The following is a 27,235-nucleotide window of genomic DNA, read 5'->3' as shown; positions in this document are numbered from 1 at the left end:
GCCAAGCCCTGTCTTTCCCAGACCGGAATCAAGCATCCAAGGACCGGTTTCTGGCTATCAGCCTTCATTCAGCCTGGATAGCTTGACTCCAGTGGTGTGGAGAGCCTGGGACTCACGTCTGAGCATACCCAGCCCACTCGGGGTGAAAATTACAAAAAACACAGTTGATGGACAGAATGTAGAACAATGTCATACATTCACCCCAGTACAAGGATCTGGGCCTTAATCCATCGTCTTTTTTCACTCCACACCACCCTGGGTTAGACACTGGCTATATGCAAATCAGCTCTGACCCTTTGCCTCATGGGAAAAGTCCAGTCCGAACTGCCAAGCCCTGTCTTTCCCAGACCGGAATCAAGCATCCAAGGACCGGTTTCTGGCTATCAGCCTTCATTCAGCCAAGATAGCTTGACTCCAGTGGTGTGGAGAGCCTGGGACTCACGTCTGAGCATACCCAGCCCACTCGGGGTGAAAATTACAAAAAACACAGTTGATGGACAGAATGTAGAACAATGTCATACATTCACCCCAGTACAAGGATCTGGGCCTAAATCCATCGTTTTTTTCACTCCACACCACCCTGGGTTAGACACTGGCTATATGAAAATCAGCTCTGACCCTTTGCCTCATGGGAAAAGTCCAGTCCGAACTGCCAAGCCCTGTCTTTCCCAGACCGGAATCAAGCATCCAAGGACCGGTTCCTGGCTATCAGCCTTCATTCAGCCTGGATAGCTTGACTCCAGTGGTGTGGAGAGCCTGGGACTCACGTCTGAGCATACCCAGCCCACTCGGGGTGAAAATTACAAAAAACACAGTTGATGGACAGAATGTAGAACAATGTCATACATTCACCCCAGTACAAGGATCTGGGCCTAAATCCATCGTTTTTTTCACTCCACACCACCCTGGGTTAGACACTGGCTATATGCAAATCAGCTCTGACCCTTTGCCTCATGGGAAAAGTCCAGTCCGAACTGCCAAGCCCTGTCTTTCCCAGACCGGAATCAAGCATCCAAGGACCGGTTTCTGGCTATCAGCCTTCATTCAGCCTGGATAGCTTGACTCCAGTGGTGTGGAGAGCCTGGGACTCACGTCTGAGCATACCCAGCCCACTCGGGGTGAAAATTACAAAAAACACAGTTGATGGACAGAATGTAGAACAATGTCATACATTCACCCCAGTACAAGGATCTGGGCCTAAATCCATCGTTTTTTTCACTCCACACCACCCTGGGTTAGACACTGGCTATATGCAAATCAGCTCTGACCCTTTGCCTCATGGGAAAAGTCCAGTCCGAACTGCCAAGCCCTGTCTTTCCCAGACCGGAATCAAGCATCCAAGGACCGGTTTCTGGCTATCAGCCTTCATTCAGCCTGGATAGCTTGACTCCAGTGGTGTGGAGAGCCTGGCACTCACGTCTGAGCATACCCAGCCCACTCGGGGTGAAAATTACAAAAAACACAGTTGATGGACAGAATGTAGAACAATGTCATACATTCACCCTAGTGTCTGTTTTCGGTCGAAAAGCAGTGATATTTTTATTGCTCAAGTAACAAGGACAAGTTAGCGCGTGTTTCCTTGCCTTAGCGCCCAGTTTCTTTCTGCCTTGCTGCGTATCGCTAATGAGATGCAAGGTGGGCGTTCCTGACTAAAAGTCCTTGAAAAATGTTGCTAACACAGCTTCGCACTATTAACAAGGATATCACTGACCTGCCTAGCTACAAAAAAAGTCGCACTAACCGAGGTTATCGCCGGTTTCTAACGTCTGCAAATTTTCAGACTTGCCTATCTGTATAATGGGAGGTGGATTGTAAGGCTAGGTCCACATCTCCCTATCAACAAGGATTTCCTTAACACTGCGTTTTTTCGCTGGATTTCCAGGGATATTCCTGCATTTTGCCGCTATTGCCAGATTTTTTATCATCTCGGTGATACGCATTGTTAATAACGCGCTAACCGGGCGATAAAATCCAGCGATAGATGGTGATAAAAATATTCACGCTAAGCGCGGCCAGCGATAATTATCGCTGCCGCTTGATAATATGCCCCCATGATCTCCCATCGCCTCCCCAAGCATGTAAAAGCTGCCAAGGAACAAGGAGCAGGGTGCATTTTCTCCCCGAAGCTAAAAACGTGAAATAAAGGTCCTGGGAGGGTGCTCTGGAGGATGTATGACGTTACAACAAATACTTTTACCACGCATACCTTTACAACGCGGTTTTTACCACGCATACCTTTACAACGCATAGCGCTTAGAGGTGCTGGATAGTGGTAAGTATAATTTTCTATTCCAACTCCAGTCCCCGTGGACACTAGGGAAGGTGTTGGATAGAAAATTTAACTTATTCCCTAGCCTAGAGCACCCCCCAGCGCAATGCGTTGTAATGGTTTGCGTTGTAATGCCAGCGTTGTAATGGTATTGCGTGGTAACAAATGCGTGGTAAAGGTTGTATACCGCTCTGGATGAAGACCGATTTGGTTTTTTATACTGGGCTTCTTTTTAATACTGTACATTATGCTATTGACATCTGTAACTTACTTCACACTTCAAGTCTGCATCTCTTCCACTTGAGTGAAATGTAACTTAGATGTTGTTTATGTCCTAACATTGATGTGATCCCTGCATCAAGTCAGTCATGTGCAACCACCTCATGCTCCCAAGTACTGCCAGATGAACAAAATGCCCAGGCTCAGCCACACAGGCCTAGAAAGGCCTCATATGTGTCAAGATTCTCCAATCTGGGCACAATAAATTAATTGACCTGAGCCAAAATGCCTGAAACCTCGACTGCTCAGAGTGTTTGTGGACTTCCTATCACCTAGACGGAAGGCCCTCACCCAGTGGCGTAACGAACTTTGAGGGGGCCCCCCTGCAGGGTACGTGAAGGGGCCCCCTCCAGACTCAATCTAGAGCTCCCCAGCAGAAGTGCGGTGCTGACGGGGCCCCCTGGAGGGTGAGGGCCCCCCCGCACCGCGGGGGCTGCAGGGGCCTGTGTTACGCCCCTGCCCTCACCCACCAAGAAGGTGGCATGCTTCCTCCTTTGTGGTGTCGCCCTGCAGGCAACTCTGTGAGCCCGCAGGCATTAGTGCCCACCATATCCAGGGCAGTTACTCAGCTAGTCAAGGGGAAAAATGTGATGCTAGGGTGGATAAAGGGACACAGTGCACTGCCCATCTTCATCATGGTGGTAAATTCTTGGCTGGTGAGGGGCTTCTGCGGGAGGACCTAGGATGCTGATCCTATCTCTCCTTCTTCAGTAGTTTGGGGCGGGCGTGTTTATATGTTTCTCTGTGTTACACACTGTATGATTCTTTCAATGTCCCCTAACTGGGGTACTTCTACCTCCATCTTGCCTATGACATTTATGGAAGGGAGTGTTTCTGCTTTGGTGTATCTATGATCATGGAAAATTGTGTAAACTTTCAGGTGTGCTACTGTGTATATGGTGATGCCCACATCTGTTTGTCCCAGCAACATGATGGCTGTTTTTTTCAAGGCTTCCCAGTGTCCATGCTAGACCTCAGAGTCCACGTATTTCACATTTTCCTACCTGAGCACAGCATTCTCTGTGGTGGGAACAGGTCACCCACCAGCCGCTTGGAGGAAGCTAGAGCGCTGAGTGTCCCACGCCCCTCCACTCATCCTGACGTGACCTCTATACCTCTGGGATCTGCTCCACGGTGGAGCCAACACATATTTTGACCCCAGAAATGCAGCAGTAAAACATGACCCTGGCATTTTCAGATCATGCATTGGTCATGTCCTTTCGGTGTTGGTGGGGACGCCCAAGATTTGACAGGTTCAAGAGAATGTGTTGTCTGGACCTGGATAGAATTACTTGGGAGCATATTAGCAAGGGCCGGCAATAAATATTGCAAAGCACGCTTAGCGCTTGCATATTTATCGCCGGCTATCTCTGGAATTTATCACCCGGTTAGCGCGTTATCAGCAACGCGCATCACTGAGGCGATAAAAATTCGAGAGATAGTGTGGATATTGCCGTTTTCCATGGTGGAAAATGGCGCTATACTAGATGATAGGGCCTGTGGCCTTAGCCACAGGATCTCCCACCATCTTAAGTATGCCTTAGTCAGGAATTTAACAGATGTTAAATTCCTGAGTTAAGGCATACTTAACGGAATTTAAATAATCGCTACCCTTCCTTGTTAATATCGCGAAGCTGCCTTCGTGATATTTTCCCTGGTTGGTTTCACAGCCACGCCTACTTTGCATCTCATTAGCGATGCAAAGTTAGGCGTGCTGGAAACGGGCGCTAAGTTAGCAAAACACGATAGCGTGTCTTTGCTGATAAGGCAATAAAATTATCGCCTCTTTTTGGACGAAAACGGCCGCAAAAGCGGCGATAATTTTATAGCGCTGCCGTGTTAATATGCCCCCAGGTGCCTTGACCGGTGCAGAGTTCCATATTTTCTCAACATCCAAGGAGGAGCTACACAGCAGAAGATCCAGGAGAGGCCATGCTAGCTCAAGAGTGGGCATCTTTATGTGCCAAGCCTGCTGACGTATGCGAGGAGGAAACCCTGCGGATTGCTTGAGGAAGATACTGGGCTGCATCTATCATGAGGAGGGACTGGCTGGCAACCAGGTACAAAGGCCAGCTGACTGACCGCACCTGTGCGAATAGGCATCGGACTACTCCTGCCTTGGGAACCCAAAGCCAGGCCTATCCAGCTGCTATGGGTCATCAACGACTGGGCGATGTCCTTTTGGGGCGAGGGAAAGAGCCTTCGCCTGCTGCCTCTGTCGAGAGCGAGTCTATTCCCTTCCTTACGCGCAACCCATGCCGCAGGGATTCTGTGTGAGCCTCGTAGTTCACCCATGAGGTCCTCCTTGGCTCCCCTGTTTCCTACTCCCATAGGGATAGCTAGAGACGGTCACCCTGGTTATGGAACCATTGAAAATGTCATTCTAGACCAAGTGTGTGGAAGCCTGACGTGTCATCATTTGATGTGGTCACTTCCTCAGACCTTGTGCTGCTTCCAGCTTTGACCTTGCTCTCCTTGTGCCCGGTAGTAAGTGCCACCGGGTGCCTACCACTGGAAACGGATCGATTTTGAGATGTAGATCTCCCACTCCCAACTTTTTGTGCTACTCAAATAGGTATCTAGGTTTACGGGCACCTAGACCAGCTCCTACTCATACAGCGAATCCAGGCTCCATTAGACTGTGCCCGGCACCTTGCACCGGACATTGTTCTGGTTCTAACCAGAATAGAGGGTTGCTGTTTGCAAGGACCAGAGGGCCCCTTCATTCTTTGGGTGGGGATCCGCTGAAGGCGCAGAGGGTCAGGACAGGTTTCTTAGCAAGTGCCTTGAAATCCCATCAGCATTCCCCAACCAGTAATTAAAACCAGATCACTGCAACCGAGCAGCACTCTGAATGAATGAATGAACTACTGAGGTTAATTAAAAAACCATTATGTGCATAAATCATCTACCAATTGGCATTTAGTGGAACGGCCTGCCCCTGATCCCTAATATATTAACCAAAACAGTTGTTAGTCAGTTAAGGATTAAAACTGTGAAACGCTTTTGTTCTAATCTGTATTAGAACATTGGAAGGTTGAGAGCTCCGTTGAAAACAATGGAGTGCTCCAGGCTTATAATGGCTGATATAAGCCCGGAGCTCCAACATTCCAATGTTTCTTTGTTCACAGCTCTTGCTGTGAACAAACGCTTCAGACAGCCGGAGGGGATTCCCCTCCCCTCACGCTCCCTGAAGGCTTTGTTTTTTTTATTAGAACATTCTGCCCTCAAGTGGCACAATTTTCTAATAGCCTTATAGCCCTTCGTAGCTGGGCTATACCGGCTATTAAAGTCCCTCTCCCTTGTTAAAGGCCCGAGCCCGCTGGAGAGGGCCTTTAATAGCCGGTATAGCCCTCTACGGCGGGCTATAAGGCTATATTGTGAAACAATGTCCTTTGTGTAAGTCTCATAAAATTTACAAAACCTGGCAGTTCACTGGTACAAGATGACAAAGCAAGGGCTTCAGACTGAAAGCAGTAGCATTAATGCAGCAACCATGACTCGTACCCTCTACAGAGTATCTTTAAGAGACTGTGGCTTGAGGCAGCTGTTTGCTTACGCTATTTTGCAATGATCATTAGTTTCGGCTCTATTGCCCTGAGGAGTCACAAGTGGACTTCTTCACGAACACCATTCATTAAATAACATCGGCTAGAAACCTCAATGTTAACTCTTTACAGGCACGCAACACTCATTGGGCTCACGGAGCTTCAGCCCCCCCGTCGTGTGTGTCAGCCCGAGCCGAGACAGCTTAGCGAGCTGGCGAGCACCTAATTGCAGCCGCACCCGAGTACTGAACAGGTCTTTAAAAGACCATTTAGTTGTAAATGAGGCTTTTGTAGTGTGTTCACCCCTTCCTACAGCCACTTTGTCCGTGGTTGGAAGAATTAGCCCCCCCGAAATATTTTCCAGCACCCCCCCCCCGAAATTTGGCTCTAGTTGCCCGCCTGACTCTTTATATATTATTGCCATGTTTGCGGTTCGCTCTTCGGCTAGCAAGGCACTAGAAACGTCTGGTTTTCTTTGCGTAGCAAATGATATGCTTAGTGTACATCCCACTGGTATAATAAGTAAATTCCTCTTTAAAATAAATCACTGACTAGAAGTTAGCCTCATTGACTGGTATTACTATGTTAATGGCGCACAGCTTGAGTAAACCTTGGACTATTCAACTATGTTATCTTGAGTGAGCCATATACTAAATGGAGTACAGATGAATTTATGGTCATTAATACTTAGTTGTCTGAACTGAGACCCAGTAAGCTTCTATTGGCCCAACACCCCAGAAACATTTCTCACACCCATTTACCGGGTCTTGGTTGAAGTATACACTAAAGTTCATTCCAAACTTCTGGGGCTTGTCTCGCTGAAGAAGTCGGATCCCCAGTGGTCCTCCATAAACTTAAAACTTTGACTCCCTTCTAAGGAGTCAGCAAATGAGCCAGGAATTCTATCAGAGTAAAGAGACACACAGATGCAAAAATGGAACGTTGGAACTAAAACACTTTTTCCAGGCCTACAAGCTTCCACCTGTCCACCAACCTTCAAGTCCATCAGAAGCAATGGCTCTGGCTTTAAAGTCCTGGATTAAGGCTTTGAGCTCATTACCTCCATGATACCCTGGTAATGGTTTTACTCTGCCTTTCATCCTTTGTCTCTTCCTGTTGATGGGCTCCACGGCATAGCCAATGCTCTCCTACAGAAATCCTTTCTTAAATCTCCTGTCAGCAATTTAAGCTGATTTGAATGTTCATTTAGGAGATCTGAAGCCAGATGCACAAAACAATATTGATGGCACAAAGCTGGCTTCAGGAAACTTGCCTGTGTTTGTGAAGTGACATATTTAAGGGATGACTGTGATTCATGATGCGTATGTGAACCGCTAGGCCAGATGTGTTTCTGGCACTGTCGCGCCGCAGCACTGTTTGCAGCAGTGTCTGTGATGCAACCTGGCCAATTCATGACGCAATTAGAAACGGCTGGTGTACATTTCAGATGGGCGCAGCACAAAGAAGCTGTCACAAGGATTCACAGAAATCCAGCATCATCAATGTTCAAGAGGCAGGATTCCTTCGGTGAATCCTTGCGATCACATGCAAAGCACACATGTAGGGTATCAGGGGCTATTGCACCACAATTTCTACATTCGTACATGAAAACTGCCATTACTCCAACCACTGTTCTATAAAAGTACATGTGTTGCAATGTCTAACAAGCATTGACAAAGCCAAGAGGTCTGGTGTATATTTGAGAAACTTTACAATTGGGTAGATTCTAGCCTCTTATCAATAAATATGGGATAAGATAACCCCTGATGTACATTATAAGGATATCGCAAGTCACTGAGCAGTTCCATGGCCATATAGGGGGACGAGGCCGAGGGTCGAGTTTCTACATACGCTTATGGAACTCTGAGGTCACTTGCAATATCGTTATCATGTATGGAAAGGGGTACTTTATCCCTTATAATACATGGTCAAACCATCACCTTTCACACAAATCAACTTGGTGCTTAGCTCTTTCATATACAAAAGAGAACATATTTGCAAAAATAAAACTATAATCATTAGTGCAAAATTAAAAACATCAAAAAAGTTGTTAGCTAGTTATTGAAAAAAGATTTTAGGAGCAGTTGAATATAAGTCTGTTTTTTGTTTTTTTTTAAACAAAAGGTGCAGCAGAAACGTGCAGAAAGATTCTAACTTTTGATAATTTCCCAAGGACTGCAAAAAATAAACTTGTTGCTATAACTATCTCCTTTTTGCTTGGCACTGCAGATTTTTTTTTTAAAAACAGAGCAGAAGAAAGAAAGGCAACAATTTATTTTTGTTGCTTTAAACAGCTGCTCGAATTAGGCTAGTGACCTAACCTGCCTTTCCCCTTGGAAATTGTGATGTAAGAACTCAACTATAATAAGCTATTTCGCTTGAGATCTGATGTAATTCCTTTATAATGCATGGGATTCCGTAATCCCTGTATAAATGCTAGTCTATAGTTCCTTTCTAATCTGTGACTTGTGATGCACCCAGTCGCCAATTATGAGGAAAAGACATCAGAACTTGACTATTATAAGTTAATACAGTCGAGTTCTGACGTTGCAATGCCGATTACCAGAGCCAGCAGCCGAGGTGAAAGTCAGGTCACGGAGCACAATTGAAGCAGCTGTTTAAAGCATTAAAAACGGAATGTTGCTTTTTTATCTTCTGTTCTATTTTCTAGCTTTCACTGAGAAGCAGAGACAACATGTTTATATTTTTGCACTCCTTAGATAGTTAGAGAAAAGCTAAAATCTTTCTGCATGTTTCTACACTTTCTGAGCTCCTGCAACTTTTTTTATTTTTTACAAACTGACTTGTATTGATTTGATTCTTATATATGTTTGCAACAAATATCTAACAGGTTTTTGATGTGTTTAATTTTTCATGTTTCCAAATATGCTCGCCCTTTCATTTGAAAGAGCTATGCAGCAAGGTTTTAAGTGAGCTAATGGGAAATGTGTGGAAACATTCAAAATGATTCTAGCTTTTCTTTATCTACAGGGTGCAAAAAATACAACTTTTCTCTGCTTGTCATTGAAAGCTATTAAAATAGAACATGAGAAAGAAAAGCAACATTCTGTGTAAAAGTAGCTGCAGGGGGCTGGGGGGTGCACCTGCCTTTCAGAGAACAACGTGGCAGGCACTGCGCGGTACCTGTCACGTTGTGCTTTGAAATGCACAACATGTATTTTTAACATTGCGGCGGGTGGTGCTTTCAGCACCGCCCGCCGCAATGTTAAAAATACGGGATGCTCCCGCCACTGTGGTGGGTGCATCCTAATTTCCCCCACGGGACCCCCACCCTTATGGCGGGTGGTCTCTTGTACCATGAGGATGGGGAGCGGACAAAGCCCGCCCGCCATCCTAATGATGCCCATAGTTTGGGAATTTATAACTTTCCCCAAAATATTCCAGGGCTGGGGTTGGAATACTAAATAAGCCTCCTGGAATAATAGGAGGAAAGCTGCTTTTCCTCCAAACTTTCTTGGACTGTAGTTAAAATAGTAATTTTGATCTTCCCGTGTCCGCCACGCCCACAGCTGCCCTGAGGGCTCAGTCAGGAGTTACTGACTGAGACAGACCATCCGTAACATTTCAAAGTTTTGTATATGCATGAGCAGCCACAAAGCATTGGAAGTTTCCATGTAAATAGCAAGAAACAGGAGAACGCTTCTTTACCACCTCCATTGACAAACTCTTTTTACTACCATGATCTCCCTAGTCTATTTCTAGAGACTCTTCCCTCCTCCATCTCTCCTTTACTCACCCCAAAACTCCTTCTGCTTTTATGATCTCCCAATAAACACTTTCTAGATAATTCCCTCTTTTATCCCTCCATTATCCTTTTCAATGCAACTAACAGACTCACATGCTCACCCCTCAAATTAACTCCAATTTCTCTATAGTAATTCACCAATAATCCTTTTGGGTTCCGGAGCAGCCAACTACTCCCCAAAAAAGCGTTTTGATGCCTTGTCAAGGGTAGTAAGTGCTATATAAATACAATTGCAATTGTGGCTTGCAATATCAGTTTAGTACATTGCGTCAAAGAGAGACGTAATAAAGTCAAAATGTGTCTTTAGGTTATTAGGCACCCATTGTACCAGTCATGAGTTTATATTGAACAAGCAAAGGCATTCTGGGAGATGTAGTACTAGTTCACATCAATGGAATGAGTTTGAATAAATAAAAAATGTTTGTAAAAAACAATCTGGCATCCCCGATGGCATGAATTTATCTGGTAACTTGATATAGTAATCAGCTATTTCCTGGCCAGCTTACAACCACGGTCCTTTTTAAGAATGCCACTTGTATGCCACCTGTCCTATTTAGTAAGAGTACCAAAACACTCAGGTCATCAGGGGCACCATTTTCACCATCTAGTGAATTCTGGGAGTTGTAGTCCTGTTTCATTTGAATTACACTAACACACATGAAAACAACGATTTGTAAAAGGAAAGTCCAGGAAGGTGTGACATGGAATAATCTGTTAATAATACTTTTATGGAGAGCAGAGCAATCTGGAGCAAGCAAGGACACAGACTGAAATGAACCCCATCATAAATCAAAAAGAGAAGGAAAAGAGACAGGCAATAACAACATTGTGTGAGGGTCAAGATGGTAAATGGGCCTACTGTCCCTGGATGCTTATGATGGCAAGAAGCCAGCAGCGGCTGCTGACAATCTGACATAGGGGGTAGGAGGCAGCGCAGGAAAACATAATACAAAAATTAATGTACCCTAACCTTTTGCAACCGGTCGCTGCCTCCATGATCTTCCACTCCTGCGCCACACCTCACTGCTTCTCGGCTCCCGGCACTGCAATCCCCCTGAGCATAGGCGCCCAGACTCCCCACGTGATCCCAATGCTGTTCTCATGCTATTACCCAGCATGAGAGAAGAGCTGGGAGTGGGCCAGTTTCACACTCCAGCAGAGACTGGGATCCTGTGTTCCTGAGCACTGCTGATACCTCTAAGGAACAGCCTGGAGATATCCAAGTGCACATGTCGATTTGGCCATCTTAAAACGGCCGGGCTAACTGGCATATGCACTTTCAGTGCCTACCACTCCTCCTCCCCCTGCTGCTGATGCTTCGACATGGCTCAGCCCTAACTCGGCAGACTGGAAGCAAGAAATAAAATAATAATAAAAAAGTTTTATTGTCATTTTATTTTTCTTCTAGCTGCTGCCTTTCATCAGTGGGGCAACACTCCTTTACCATAGTGGAGGAGCTGCCCCTGAAAAGAAAGTGGACGCTAAATAATTTCTTTGGAAAACAGAACAGTAAGGAATATTCGAGAAAACTGAACTAGCCTTATGGTCGCTGCAAAGTGGGAAGGAAGGAACATGCACTGATCTTACTCCATTGCAGTAACAGACAGATAAGAAAATAGAATGACCGATTGTAGTGCAGACAATATGATAGCACCCATACCACCCCGGCATTGTCTGTAGACGAAGAGTTAGGAGGCCAATACATAGGTGATGTGATTGCTTGAAGACCACTAACATGCTGGATTACAATTTGGACAAACTGGGAATCACAGTTGAACAGTTGAGTAGGCATATTCTGAAAGATTGTCTAACAATGGATCATGCCACCAAGATCCAGTGGATCACCTATATTAAGGGTGTTTCAACCAGCTTGGGAAGAGAACATTTGTTTTTAGCCCAGAGTCTGCAAGTTAGGTAGATGCAAATTGGGTTAGACACTCATTCTTGGAATGTAAGGGGCATATTATCAAGGGGGTTTATCTCCGCTTTTTTGGCTTTAAAAGCCAAGAAAGCGGAGATAAAATTATTTCCCTATTACCTAGCTGTCGCTAACACCAGTTAGCGACAGCTAGTAGGAGATAGCGACCATCTTGGGCCCCGCTTTGCATGTCAGTGATATTTATCACTAATGACATGCAAAGTGGGCGTGCCAAGATGTTAGCGACTGGAAACAGTCGCTAACATCGCTATCTCCTATTACCAACGTTTGGAGATATTCGCGCTAAGCGCGAATATCTCCAAAAGCTAACACCTGCCCCTGAGCAGTTCTTAGCCATGTTATCCAATGGTAGGTGGATAACATGGCTAAGAGCATTAGCTCGGTAATGCATGAATATTGCTGACTTCTCAGCGATATTCATGCATTTCGGCCGATTTTTGGGGCATATTACCAAGCAATAGCGATAATTATCGCTATTGCTTGGTTAGAGACAAAATTTTACCGCAGAGCTGCGGCGATTTTTATCGCAGATAAACCTTGGTATTACCAAGGTTTATCGCAAATGCGATAAAAAACGGCCGCAAAGCATGAATATCGCTGAAAAGTCAGCGATATTCATGAATTACCGAGCTAATGCTCTTAGCCATGTTATCCACCTCCCATTGGATAACATGGCTAAGAACTGCTCAGGGCAGGTGTTAGCTTTTGGAGATATTCAAAAGTTGGTAATAGGAGATAGCGATGTTAGCGACTGTTTCCAGTCGCTAACATCTTGGCACGCCCACTTTGCATGTCATTAGTGATAAATATCACTGACATGCAAAGTGGGGCCCAAGATGGTCGCTATCTCCTACTAGCTGTCGCTAACTGGTTTTAGCGACAGCTAGGTAATAGGGAGATAATTTTATCTCCGCTTTCTTGGCTTTTAAAGAGATAAACCCCCTTGATAATATGCCCCTTTATCGCTTAGGAGATAAGCCTTGATAATAGCAAGGTTCCTAAGCGATAAAAATCTCCGCAGCTCGACGATAAAAATATTGCCGCTAAACCAACATAGCGATAATTATCGCTAGTTGTTGGTAATATGCCCCTGAGACTCTAGATAGAGAGCTATCGGAACTTGAGAAACCCACCGTCACATGTCACTTATTACTAAAAGCTGTGTCCCACATGGAACCATATCTGTGTAGTCAAGGGAAGGACAGGGACAGATTCTTATTGGACAGATTCAGGTTTAATATGAAACATCACCTCCTGGCCTCACCGAGGGGCTGCAGCGCCCCGGGTTATTTGGGTCCCTGTGGCTGCGACCACCAGTCTCCACAGAACAGTAACAGTCTTCACTTTACGTTGTTTTGTCAGTATTGCACAGGCCCCAGGAAAATGGTTATCAAACCTCTCCTGATTTCTCTTAATCATACACAATCTTGACCAGTTATGTTGTCTCGTCAACTCTTATCTGACACTCGCACTATTTCTAAGGTCTGTTGCTGTTTAAAGGCTGCAATGAGACTAAGAGATTCCATTCTTGATTACTTATGCTGCTAGCCTCTGCTTTTCTAATATGTCATCTGTTTTAGAATATTTTATGTAAGCCTAATTTTTATCCTGGAACATGCATGTTACCTGTTCTTATGTATCCTATTTATGAAATGTGTTTTTTCTTGTGGTACGTGTGCCTTTGTGATGACAAAATAAGCAAATAAAGACTATTTTATTGAAGTGCAATATAAGTAATCACTTGTCATGTGAATAGTGGTGGCTATCGGGGCTATGGGCTTGGTCCTTGACATTATTTCAGTCAGTGCGAGTTCAGGTGCAGTTTTGCCTTAGGTTACGTTTCTAAGGGCCAGATGTATCAAAAAAGCATTTTGCAATTCCCAAGTAGCAATTTTTACAAAATCGCTATTTGCGAGTCTCAAAATGCAATGCAGGAAAAAAATCACAAAAGAATTGTGACTCTGTAATATTTGCAATTGCAATTACAGATTCCCAATGAGCGAATCTGTAATAGTGAATTTGCAAATTAAAAAAAAAACGCAAAATAGCATATCTGCAATTCCAATGCAGTTTTATGACATCAAAAGCAGGAAGTGTTTCTGCCCATGCTGTTTCTGAGTGCATGAGGCTGTGGAAGAGGCTGAGAGCATGAGCAAACCACTCAGGAGAACATCAGGAGTTCAGAGACAGGGACAAATACACATCATGGTCTCACAGGAGAAGGCAAATGAGGCTGCAGGATGCAAAAGGTAGCAAAAATTCAGTGAAAAAGAATTGGAGGTCCTCATTGAGGAAATTGTGAAGAGCCATGAGCAACTGTTTGGGAAAATATCCCAACACATCTGCGAGTCAGAGAAGAGGAAGATCTGGCTGGACATCCAAGCCAAATTGAATGCCATAGGGGTCACACAGAACTCCATAGAAGACCTACGGAAGCGCTGGTACGACTTGCACTCAATGGCAAAAGAGAAGGTGGCAAGCAGGTTTGCAGACCCCAAGAAGACCGATGGAGGACCATCAACACAGCCGGCTTCCACACCCATTGACAACTTGGTGAAGTCCACCCTACAACCGGAATCCATCAGTGGCATAATAGACAGCGACAGCTCCGCAACAACCAACACCAGCCAAGGTAGGATGCATGCTTAAATACCTCTTCCCCATTACTCACAAAACACCCCACTTAGAAATGACTTAATGAAAAAGTAAGATTGACACTCCAGTCCACAATTTTGTTACCACCCAGCAATGCATCATGGGGGATGCAGTCCAACACATAAGATAGTAACGCAATGATACTGAGCTACATATATGCAGTTGAGACACACCAGTAAATAAACAAATTAAACACACCAGTTAGGTATCCCAACACAAGTACATTTTGTTTCCACAGAACAGAAAGCAGGACACACTATAAGTAGTTTTGTTATATTCACAGATGAACCTGCTCCACAGGGTGTAGACACACCAATAGATGAGCCAGCTGAGAAGCAGGACCAGGCAGGGGAAAAGAGGCAGCCACCACAACACCACCAACACCTGCACCAAGACCACGTTGGTACACTGTGGTTTCACTACAGGAGTTGAAGGCAGGAGGGGAAGACATAAGATGAGCCACAGCCAAGGCCCAAGGAGCAGGCACAGTATCAAATTGATCAGTCTCCCGTGCAGCGTAGCAACACCAATCGCAGGAGACGCAGAGCAAGAGCACAGGGTGCCGCTGAGGAAGGAGAGAAATCCTCTGTCTTTACTGGGCTGGAGGGCACCAGGGTGAAGGTGCAGCGGCTGCAATTAAAAAGCATGCGGTCAATGCAAAGGCAGCTGGTGTGTCTGAATCACAACATGACTGACATCAAGGACGGCATAAGGGAAAAGAACAACACACTGGCAGAGGGCCATAGGGCAAATGCCAACAGTCTAAGGGACATGACAGCAGTGATTAAAGAGCTCTTTACCACCATGCAGAGGTAGCATGCCTCCAAACGCTGCAAAACGCACCTCCTACTCAGCTGTTTGGATGGTTACACAAAGGCAATGCCACAGCTGTCCTGTCCAGACGCACTGTGTCCATGCAGGTGGAAATGGCCCACTGCAGTCATTATGTTGCCAGGGGATAGCTGCAGGTCACCGCTTCTGTTAAACAGCTACAGACAGCCACTGTAGCTGGCACAGGTATACTGGGTGCAGGAGACAGTGAGAAGGCCTCCAGCCGCAGCAGCATTACTCCCCCGATGACTGAGCCCAGACAGCAGAGTGCAAGGCACGGTACAGCATCTGAGGCCTCATCGAGGGAGGCCAGTGTAAACACTTAGTGCTCTAGTGCAGTGCATTGCTGTAAGAAGTAGTCAGTGATGTGACCGAGGCATGCAAATGGGAGAGGTAATCCATGGCATACGAGGAAAAGTGCTGAATGTTGTGCATGGTCTATATATATGCCATGTTGACCTACAAAAGACACACACGAGTAAGGAGTTGATGGCTGTGTGCACACACTTTACCTGATGTTAAGGTTAATTAAAACATAGTTGATCAACAGTCATGAGGTGCTTTGTCTCATCATTACTCACCTAGAAATAGTTGCGTGTTATTTCATCACGTCTCGGTCTGCCATCTGCTGCACCTACACCACCTGCTGCTCTGTGAGGTGGACGTGGTTCATCCTCTTCATCAGACTCCGAATCTGTGAGGTCCAATGGTATGCCTTTGGTTGTTGCTAGGTTGTGCAGCATGGTACAAGTGGCCACAATTTTGCAACAGATCTCTGGCCTATATTGCAATGCACCTCCACTTTTGTGTAGACAGCAGAACCTACTCTTCAGTAGACGGAATGTCCGTTCTATGACATTGCACGTCGACTTGTGCGCAGCATTGTATTTCCTTTCACTCTGAGTTGCAGGATTGAGTTATGGTGCGAGTATGAAGGCGTGCCCAGCATATGCACTGTCACTTACAGGATAAAAGGCTTATGGTTAATCACTGTCCTATTTCTACAGATCGAAGGAGTCTATCAGAGTGAGTAACATGCATTTACCCAGCAGGTATCCTTCGCCAAATTCACCCCCAGTGAGATGTGTGTATATTTTACTGTGTCTGAATATGAATGAATCGTGCATACTACCAGGATATTTGGCCACTATGTCAGTTATAATGTGTGAGGCATTACATATGACTTGGATGTTGAGTGAATGAAAGGATTTCCTGTTCCTAAACACATACTCATTCTCTGAGGGGGGACAGATGACAATATGTGTCCCATCAATGCACCCAATTTGATGTGGAAATTGTGCTATCTAGTAGTAATCCAATTTGGTCTGCTACAATGCCTGTTGTGTAGCGGGGAATCTGATGTAATGGTGTATCCCCTGTACCATTGCATCCAAATAAGCATTCCAGGAAGCGTGAAACGTAACTTTGGTGCACCCCTCCTGCTGCAGCAATCACCCCCTGGAAGCTCCCTGATGCTGGCAGTGTGAAAAGGTAGGGCCGAATTCGACCAAGAACCCTTCAGTATTTGCCCGGCGTTAGCCGCCTCTCATACCATTCGAGATTACCAAACAAAGAGGCAGGCGCTGGAGACAGAAGGCAGGAAACAGGAGTTTATTCCGACGGAGCAGAACACGTCAAATCAGACAACAGGGTATCTTCTCGAGGTGCTCTAACCGCATCTCTGAGGCCTGGCCTCTTATACACAGGTTTATGGCTTTATTACATACACTGCATCCGTAATGTTTCTTTGAAGGACAGAAAAGACATCCTCGGAATCCCCGGTCCAGGCCCGTTCCCACACACATCTACAGTAGAGTTCCCACCCCGATCTCAGCATGTGGTGGTTATCGCGCAGCTGGACATTCCGCTGGGAACGGGGATGTGTGTGATCAGTCGGATCTTCGGGTTGCGAAAGCATTGATTAATCCCCGCTCCTTTGATGTGAGGCGAGGTCCTACTGTAGGGGGCAATAAACTGCATCTGTTGGGCTAGGTGATGGCCTGGGATCAGGCCGGACATTCGGGCAGGGAGGAAGAGGTTATCAAAAGGGCCTGTTCTTTGAATGAGATGAAAGAGCGAGGGGGTTCAGCACGGGATGTGGCTCGGAGACAGGGTCGCGTTAGAGGTGCTTTTATGGCCCAAGCAGGAGAGACCGGGGGCTGTCGGGGCGCGGGGGAATGCTTGCGAGGCCGGGGAGTGAGGGGGAGAGACGCGCAGGCTAGTGGCAGTGGGCAGAGAGGCCACGACACACAAAATGGCTGCCACTTACGTGCATGATGGGGCCTAAAAGGGACAAGATGGCGTGGCCACTGTTTCACGATTCTCACTTTACTTTCAACAGTGGCTGTGGTGAACATGAATGAACGCCGCTTATATATACCTAATTTTAGTCATTTTCCACAGTCCCCAGTTTTTATCATAAGTTAGTTCATTCCTGTTCATGTCACAGGTGAGGATGTACAAGCTGACGTTAGTTATACAATTCGCTTTGGTAGCCCATATGCATTACAGGCAGATGGAAATAATTCTGCTATCAATGCAGACAGAATCGTACATAACCATATGTAGTCAATGTGGTGGGCGGGGAGACAGTGCATACAAAATTACATTAGCTGCGTCATACGTTAGACCTTGGAGGCGGGGACATTACTTTAGACGATGTAGGAGATTCGTCCGAATACAAACATGATGTCATACAAAAAAATGTTCTGGCAGGATAAGGGCTATTATCACTTGAGGTCTGGACTCCATGGGGGTCAAAACTAGACAGCATGTTCATGTGCATAACTGGTGTTCTACAATCATCAAGATACAGAGTTAACGCCTTCTTAGTTATCCATGTACAGTTGAAAGTGACCGATGTAAGGTTTCGAAAGCTCAATTGGGTGGTAGTCAATACAAAGCGGTTGGGAGAGGAATTCAACTTAATACAAGGGACAGTCAAGAGGTGGCAATGTTAAAAAAAAAGGGTTCGTCTTTCCAGTTTCTTATTACAGCGAGCCATCACTGGTAGGCTCTCATTGTTTTTCTTCTTTCGTTGGCACTGTTGAGCACCGGCGGTGGAGCTATGCGTCCAGCTCGGATTCAGATTTCGCGTTGCAGGGTGTGGCCACTCTTTGCTCTCGGACCACAGTCCTGTTTGTCCTGTTACCTAACTAACCTACCATAGGTACTTTAGTCTGGGTACCCGTATTCCGTTCTTCTTTCGGGACAAACCCTATTCTATCTTTTGTGCTGTGTTTCTTCTTTAAGTCAAGTTCAAAAACTCCATATGGAAAAAGGGGTGATGGGGGCGTGCTTTGGGAGGCCGAGGGAAAAGAGGGTGGAGTGGGATCAGGTCTGAAACGGACCAAGGAAGGCAGAAATTTCAAGCAAGTGGGCCCATCAATCGGGCACAATGGGCTGGGACTTTCGGCACAAGCTCATCAACATGCAGGGGCTTCTGGACAGCCCTTCTTTCCTTCACTTTCCACGTTGAGAATGGTGCCTTGTCCCGCAACTCTTTGCTCTGTGGCTCCACCTTGGTCGAGGTCATAGATATTCCCCGATCTGCAGCCAGGCTGTGCGTCACGTCCGGCCCCTCTCCTCCGACGACCGCACGTTATCTTTAAATCAGTACAAAAAAAAACAAGTCTTAAAGAACTGGCAGGGGAAGATGTTTACACACTTTAATTTCTCTCCCAACCCCAAGTAGTTGGGGAAACGTTTATTGGTCACGATAGGGTGGATGCTTAGTAACCCTTACATCGGTGTATGCTGTTAATTCATGCATCATGGCTGTGGTGCAGGTCTGCAAGCATCTTTCTATTTTCAAACATCATATCTGTCTGGTGTTCATTCCTGTTATATTCGCGAGCGTGGCAAGAAGTCTGATATCCAACAATTACATGGTTCATCGAATTCAAAACCGGCTCCTCCAGTAGAGACTTGTGTTTTTCTAAAACAAATCCTGTTGAGCTATATTTTTCTTCAAGGTCTGCTAATTCATAAAAAGTGTGAAGTGCTTATTATCATGGGCTTACAGCTACTTTTTCCAGGGAAGGACATACGTTAAGCATTTTTTTTTCTTTCTTTTCTGACAGCAACGGCTAACTTTTATCAGTTTTTGGACGATTTATCTTTAAAAACAAGGTCATCAGCTACAGTCTTTAAGATTTTCTGGGACGGCTGGTTACAGAACTGGGACCATTCTGGAAAAACTGGGACGTTTCGGACATTCTACTTTTGTGCAATGGGCGGTGGTAATCCGAATGATGAGGGTGGTGTTACTAAAGCACTAAAACAAAAGCCACGGACATACAGTTCCCTTTTAAGGGTCAGATTAGGGGACATTAGTCGTCTTACCTGTCCTTTCTTTCTCAGCCAATTAAGTTCCATCATTTTACAGAAAGGAGAGGTAGTAATATGGCAAAATACAATCGTTTTGTTTCTGTCAATTTGTTCAAACACTGTCGTGTCTAAAGCCAATTATACCTGTGCCGGCGAGGTACAGTGTCGTCATTTATTCAGAAGGGAGCAAGGGAGCCCTCAGAGGGAGAGAGCGCCGTGTGCACCAAATAGGCTATTAGTACACGTACAACATAAAGAGAGAGAGAGAGAAAAACGTGTATAATAATAGGTTATTCAGTGCACACACATATAGAACAGTACAGGTCGGTTTCACGTATAAAACACAAGCTGAGGGAAAACATAAATACATAGTTTACGTACACACAAATACCAGATAGGGTGCTACAGTACATACATCAAGTACGGAAACCTAAGACAGAACACAGAGCTATTTTGGGCAAAAGGACTTTGTCATGCATGTTGCGTATTCTCAGTATTCCCTTTAATTCATTTTGGGGGTCGAGCTCTTTGTTCTCCTTCCTTCCTAATAGTAGACAATTTTTGTCGGTAACCTCGCTTCAAAAATACTTACTCCTTTTTAATTGGTCGGACACTAGTCCAGTCGCGCTTATACTCACGGTGGGGTCTTCCAACATCTAGCAAATGATGGTCCAAGCTGAGGTAAAGGAGGGGTGTCAGTCGGACGTGCGGTGGTACAATTCTGACTTTTCTATGAGGGTGGAAGAAGAAGGGGTAAATCTAAAAAAATAACAATATCCCTAATATCTGGGCTGAGGGGGATTCTGGATGAACCCCTACCCGGGGTACTCTTAACTTTTCTTATTTAGTCAGCACATAAATTGACTCACTGGTGCGCATTATTTTGGGTGTACATTTGGGATATCGGTTGGGGTTGGGTTCGTCGTACTGAAATAAGCCTTCAAGTTTCTGGTGTAGGCCACTCTCCCATTCGCTAGCTCCAGAGAGAGTCGTTCCTAAGTAAGGAAAGTGCTATATTGTTATTCGTCTTTCACATGCAGGTACCATGTTCGGGCTTAATTTTCCTATCCCATTAACCGTTCGATCAACGCCTCAATCATACAAAAAGCATTCTTTTATTGACCCAGACGTGCGCCACACATACGCATTCATACCGTACAAATCAGGGCCCATGCGCACATTCATACCATACAATTTTTCACGCTCCCAGAGATAGCTCCTACATATAATGTACCGTCTCACAGAGCTAGCCTATTTTCCTCGCGTGGAACACGGTGCGGTTTTAGGTCTTCTCCATACTTCAGCTGAAATTCCGATGTAACCTGCAAAAAGGAAAAAAAAAGGGGGGGGGGAACGTTCAAAGCACATCAGCGCGCATAAACACGAAAATGTTTTTACCTACCACGTACTTGACTTATCTCTCTGGGATGCAGTCCCTTATGTCTCGGCATTGAAGCCCAGAGGAACTGGTAGTGCGGCAAAGATAACCAATGGTAGTCTGTTCATTACATAGATCGCCCGAGGGCAGTAGTACAGACCGCGTGTAGGAGAGGGTCAAAAGGCCAGGGGTATTCAGTATAAGGTGGGGGGGTGATGGATTCATGTTTTCATTCGAGGAAAAGAAAAGGTTTACGGTGGTATAGGGTCGTTCCTGTTCGCAGAGCATGGTATTTTAAAAAACAACCCTATCAATCTAAATGACTGTTATGATGCTAGTTCCATATATATTTTTCTTTTAAAACCTTGATTGTAAAAATGTCAGCATTCAAATACGGGCCTCCAACCATACAGGCCGGCCACGGGGCAGACGGGAAACGCATGAGGTAAGGAGAGATTACACTGTAGTATAGGAGTACGTAACGAGCGAGCCATTTAATTGAAAAAACTAAACGTGACAAAACGGTTGCAGGATCAGTGAAGGTTGATTTTATAATTGAAAGTATAACAGGATCAGTTACAATAAAATCGTTCATACGCATACCATGGGCGAGTATCATGAGTAACATTACTTCGGAGCTTTAATAATACAATAATCAATAGTAAATAAACCCGACATCAATAGGGTTGTCCGCATGCCCAGTCAGTACACTTCCCCGCCCGCCATGTGCACAAAGACCGCATACATCCCTCATAACATCAAGGCTTGAGCATCTAGAACGTCATAAGGAGTTGCAAGTCCCGCCCATACTGGCGCCATTTTGGTCGAGGTTAGGCGGGTCCAGAGTATAGTTCAAATGCCTCCAATAACTAGCGGCCGGACCAGAATCCCTTTCGGCAGTTCAAAAAAATTCCGTTAACGCCAGCAGAAAGGACAGGCGGCATGAACCGCGACTTAAAGGCGAGGAAGGCAAAATCTTCCCTACCGGGTCACGCTGAGGTCCCACCGGAACTGATCGAGTTGGCAGTCTACAGTGTCTCTTAGTAATTCGGACAAAGGCTGGTGTCAGCATGAGAGCGCCACCATCTTGTGACAACGTTGTGGCCACTCCGGAGAGCGGGACAGCAGGCGTATCCCTCCACAGATGCGTTGAATCAGTCTTTCCTACGGCACCAGATGTGGATAAGGCGGCGGTCGCCCGGGGCAGCAGCATATCCATGGGGGATAGTCGAGCAACAGTGGCGGTTGCCCCCACCGGAAGCCCGCGGGAGTCGAGGGCCAACGACTCTCGTAGAATCTTTAAAACTGAGAGGACGTCTTCAAGAGTGGGGCTCATGCCCGAGCAGGCAAGCATCCGAGTTCCATGGTAGCCCAGAGCCATCCTAGTGGACCAGGCCCAAATCCGGGGAGCCGGCCGCCATCTTGAGAGCCCCCCAGCAGCTGCCCTTCACCATGGCCACCGGAGCGGCTCCCCCGGCCAGTCAACCGCGGGGGCTCGCTGAGTGGAACGCTAATGGCAGTCTTAGTGCGGGAGAGGAACCTCCACCTGGGGGGGGGAGAGAGGGGGCCCTCCGCGGGCGTCCCACGCCATCTCCTGGCGTAGATATACAAGATGGCTGGACCAGGCAACAAAGGGGGGAGCCATCAGCAGAGCATCCCCCGCACACAACTTGCTGGACACCACCTCTGGACGATCTGGGGACGGGCCTCGGCGCATTGGGTTGCCTCCGGCCTATTCGCACAACGGTCCTCCACCCCAGGCCGCCACCGACGCTACCTCGCCGGCTGATGGCTTTTGTAGACTTTCTATAGCCCAAAGCCAACTAAAAAGTAGCCCAAAGTAGCCCAACATTGCTACTTTAAGGAAGGAGGGACAGGAACAGCGTCAAGCAGATGGCGAATGCATTGGGATTGATGTTGCAGCCGGCTGCCATGTAAATAGTTGTATAATAAAACGTTTTAACATTTACTTTGCTGGAGTGTTGTATATATTTATAATATTTGCATAGGGTTTGTCGTTATTTGGGCGGGGTGGGCGGCGGAGCCGAGCTGTCTTGCGGCCATCATGGCGTCGAGCTCGGCTCTTCTCACTAGTTTCATATTTCTCATGAGGGGTTGTTCCTAATGTTTCTATTTTAGCGGGGTCAAAAAGATCCCATCAGTGGCCTACTGATTTTACTCGATTCCTTTTGTTTTCCCTAACGATTTTTATGTTATAGTTTGCTAGTACGATACAGCGGCTAATCCGTATTTTTATATATATGTCCTTTTTATTAGGGGTGTCCTCCGGTGGAGCCGGATGATCTACCTCTAATAACGGTCCGGGCTGAACCAACTACTGAACAATGGGGAGAAGATAGGCATGACGGGTTGTTACAATGGGGACAAAAGTCTGCACTACCTATCCTTCACTACTTTGCGGAGACTAGGCAGAATATTTCTATTCTACAGTATTCGCAAATAGGGAATACCCAAAGAGAGAACTAATTCCAAACAGTCAATGATCGGACAAACAATCAATCAAATGAGGGATAAAAATAGGCACGACGGATTACAATGGGGGCAAAAGCCTGCGTTACCTATCCTTCACTATCTGCAAAGACTAAACAGAGTATTGCGACTCTGTGCTTGTTTGCAAATAGAGAATGATCCAAAGAGAACCAATTCCAAAACAGTAAATGCTTGGATAACAATCAATCAAATGGAGAGGGAAGCAGGCACGACGGATTACAACGGGGGCAAAGGCCTGCGTTACCTACCCTTCACTATCTGCAAAGACTAAACAGAGTATTGCGACTCTGTGCTTGTTTGCAAATAGAGAATCTCTCAGAAACAATCAAATGAGTAATACTAGTATTTTCAAAGAATCAAACAATCAATTCACAATTTGTCGTGTTACACAACCTTACCCGGACCGCATGGACAGTTTCTCGTCTTCCGCTTTCAGCACCTGATCGTCCTCTATTCTCCGTAATTGCTGTGGCACTCCTGATGGTTCCCAGTCAGGACCAGAGATCACTCGAGAGAGGTCTGCTCGGAACCAGTGAAGTTCGGATGATCGGCTGCCAGACGAGGGTCTATCAGGCAGGTGCACTTCCCGATCGTTGCAGTCGTTCACTCTGTCGTTGGGACCTCTCCCACTGGATCCACGTGTCGCTGATGGGCCCCACGTTTGGGATGCCAATTGTGAAAAGGTAGGGCCGAATTCGACCAAGAACCCTTCAGTATTTGCCCGGCGTTAGCCGCCTCTCATACCATTCGAGATTACCAAACAAAGAGGCAGGCGCTGGAGACAGAAGGCAGGAAACAGGAGTTTATTCCGACGGAGCAGAACACGTCAAATCAGACAACAGGGTATCTTCTCGAGGTGCTCTAACCGCATCTCTGAGGCCTGGCCTCTTATACACAGGTTTATGGCTTTATTACATACACTGCATCCGTAATGTTTCTTTGAAGGACAGAAAAGACATCCTCGGAATCCCCGGTCCAGGCCTGTTCCCACACACATCTACAGTAGAGTTCCCACCCCGATCTCAGCATGTGGTGGTTATCGCGCAGCTGGACATTCCGCTGGGAACGGGGATGTGTGTGATCAGTCGGATCTTCGGGGTGCGAAAGCATTGATTAATCCCCGCTCCTTTGATGTGAGGCGAGGTCCTACTGTAGGGGGCAATAAACTGCATCTGTTGGGCTAGGTGATGGCCTGGGATCAGGCCGGACATTCGGGCAGGGAGGAAGAAGTTATCAACAAAAGGGCCTGTTCTTTGAATGAGATGAAAGAGCGAGGGGGTTCAGCACGGGATGTGGCTCGGAGACAGGGTCGCGTTAGAGGTGCGTTTATGGCCCAAGCAGGAGAGACCGGGGGCTGTCGGGGCGCGGGGGAATGCTTGCGAGGCCGGGGAGTGAGGGGGAGAGACGCGCAGGCTAGTGGCAGTGGGCAGAGAGGCCACGACACACAAAATGGCTGCCACTTACGTGCATGATGGGGCCTAAAAGGGACAAGATGGCGTGGCCACTGTTTCACGATTCTCACTTTACTTTCAACAGTGGCTGTGGTGAACATGAATGAACGCCGCTTATATATACCTAATTTTAGTCATTTTCCACAGTAGGTGCAGTGAACATAGGACCTGCATATGTGTGGGAATGGCTTGAGTCCTGCGGGTCTGAGGTTCCAGTATTGGATGTAGGTCAGCTATCAGGTCTAGAAATGTTTCTGAGCCGAATCTATATTTGTCATGGATTTCTTCCTCTGTCTGATGAAACAGGGTTATGCGCACTCTGTATATGCTTCAGAAAAGGGGGTGGTGATGAACAGAGTGTCTGAATTAAGCAGACCACTCTTACCCAGTCCAAAGATCAGGGCTTGATCCATCACCGTTATTTAGCTCACTGCCCCATCCCAGCTCAGAACCTGGCTATATGCAAATTAGTCTGTCCCTGGCCCAGTGCATCATGGGAACAGGGCAGACCAAACTACCAAGCCAATTCTTCACCAGAAAGGAGACAAGCTTCCGGGGACCGGTTTCTGCCATTCCAGGCGTCGTCGGCCCGGCTTGCTTGAATCCTGATGGAGCAGTGAGCAAGGGACTCATGTCTGAGTATACCCTTCCACGCTTATGGTGGACAAAATGATTCAGAAAAGGGGGTGGTGATGAACAGAGTGTCTGAATTAAGCAGACCACTCTTACCCAGTCCAAAGATCAGGGCTTGATCCATCACCGTTATTTAGCTCACTGCCCCATCCCAGCTCAGAACCTGGCTATATGCAAATTAGTCTGTCCCTGGCCCAGTGCATCATGGGAACAGGGCAGACCAAACTACCAAGCCAATTCTTCACCAGAAAGGAGACAAGCTTCCGGGGACCGGTTTCTGCCATTCCAGGCGTCGTCGGCCCGGCTTGCTTGAATCCTGATGGAGCAGTGAGCAAGGGACTCATGTCTGAGTATACCCTTATGCGTTCATGTCGTCTCCTCATTATTCTCTGTGCTGCTGCTTGAATCTGCATCCTCCTCGCTATGACATAGAGTGCTGTAATTGTGGGAGACTCTGATGCCCTCTGGGCCTGTTTAAATAGTTTGCACCTGGTTACCACCTACCTTGAGTTGGTAGTAATTTTCAAGTGTAAAATTGCAATTTTTGGCTAAATCATAATTTGCAAATTTATCATACATTGTCTTGTGAGTCCCAAATTGCAAATTAGCAATTTGTGACTCAAATTGCAAATTTCCAATGTGGGGCTCTCAAATTGCAAATTCGCAATTTGGGGCTCTCAAATTAAATGGCAGACATGGTATCAGTGTCAATGTCTCTAGCCACGGTAGAGGTTTTTAGCACCTTCCTGGGCTCAAACAGTTGATAGCAGTTGATATCTCAAGAATGGATCATGAACTTACCATTTCTAGCTAAGATAAACTGAGAAAGTGTGTTTTTTTAAGGAATGTTTGTGTTCTCTTAGATTTAGAGGAGAAAGCATAGTATTGGTCAAGGAGGGTATGTCCTTAATAAAAGGTTTTTAAAAGGAAGTTTCAATGGGGTCCACACTGATGTTATGACATGTGTTAAGGATTAGGGTTTCTGGCTTGCCTGTCAAGACAAGGATCGTGTTTGTGGTACTTGAATGTAGTTTTGGATAATCCATGGATATAGGATCTGTGATGCATCATCGAGTCTTACCTGATATGAAGATCTCTTAGTTTTATGTTTCTTGTCAATAACACAATCATGTGAAAAAGTATAGGATATTCATCTTGGAAAGTAGATTCAAAACTAGAGAGCAACAAAATGCAGCTGGGGTATGTATCATTCTTTACAGACAGAATACACAGTGGTAAAGCTTCTAATGAGGTGTAAAAAGTGTACATCATATTTGGTTGACAGCACATCATTGCTTTATTTAAGGCGGTGTTTTCTGGTCCTCGGAACCAGCACTTAATTGACAACACCAACACTTGGGACAGTATGCCACAAGGTGGCGCAGTCTGTCTAATTTAGAGATGACCACAACAACAGTTAATTATTAATTCAATATACATTAAAAATTACTATTACCTACCGTCCACGATAATCTTATAGCTATGGGGGTCTGGAATAGTCTGAATTGTCACACTTGTAGGACTGTGATGGTTAGTAGTTGTGTTGTTATTTTCATCGCCAACATGACTGGGGTAATGTGTGGTGCTAACTACAGTGGTCTCCTAATGACTGCCCTGGCACTTATGTTTTTTTGAAAATTAAGCAC

Source organism: Lissotriton helveticus, chromosome 11 (genome assembly GCF_964261635.1).
Source record: "Lissotriton helveticus chromosome 11, aLisHel1.1, whole genome shotgun sequence".
NCBI lineage: Eukaryota > Metazoa > Chordata > Amphibia > Caudata > Salamandridae > Lissotriton > Lissotriton helveticus.
Note: the sequence above shows the minus strand (reverse complement) of the source record.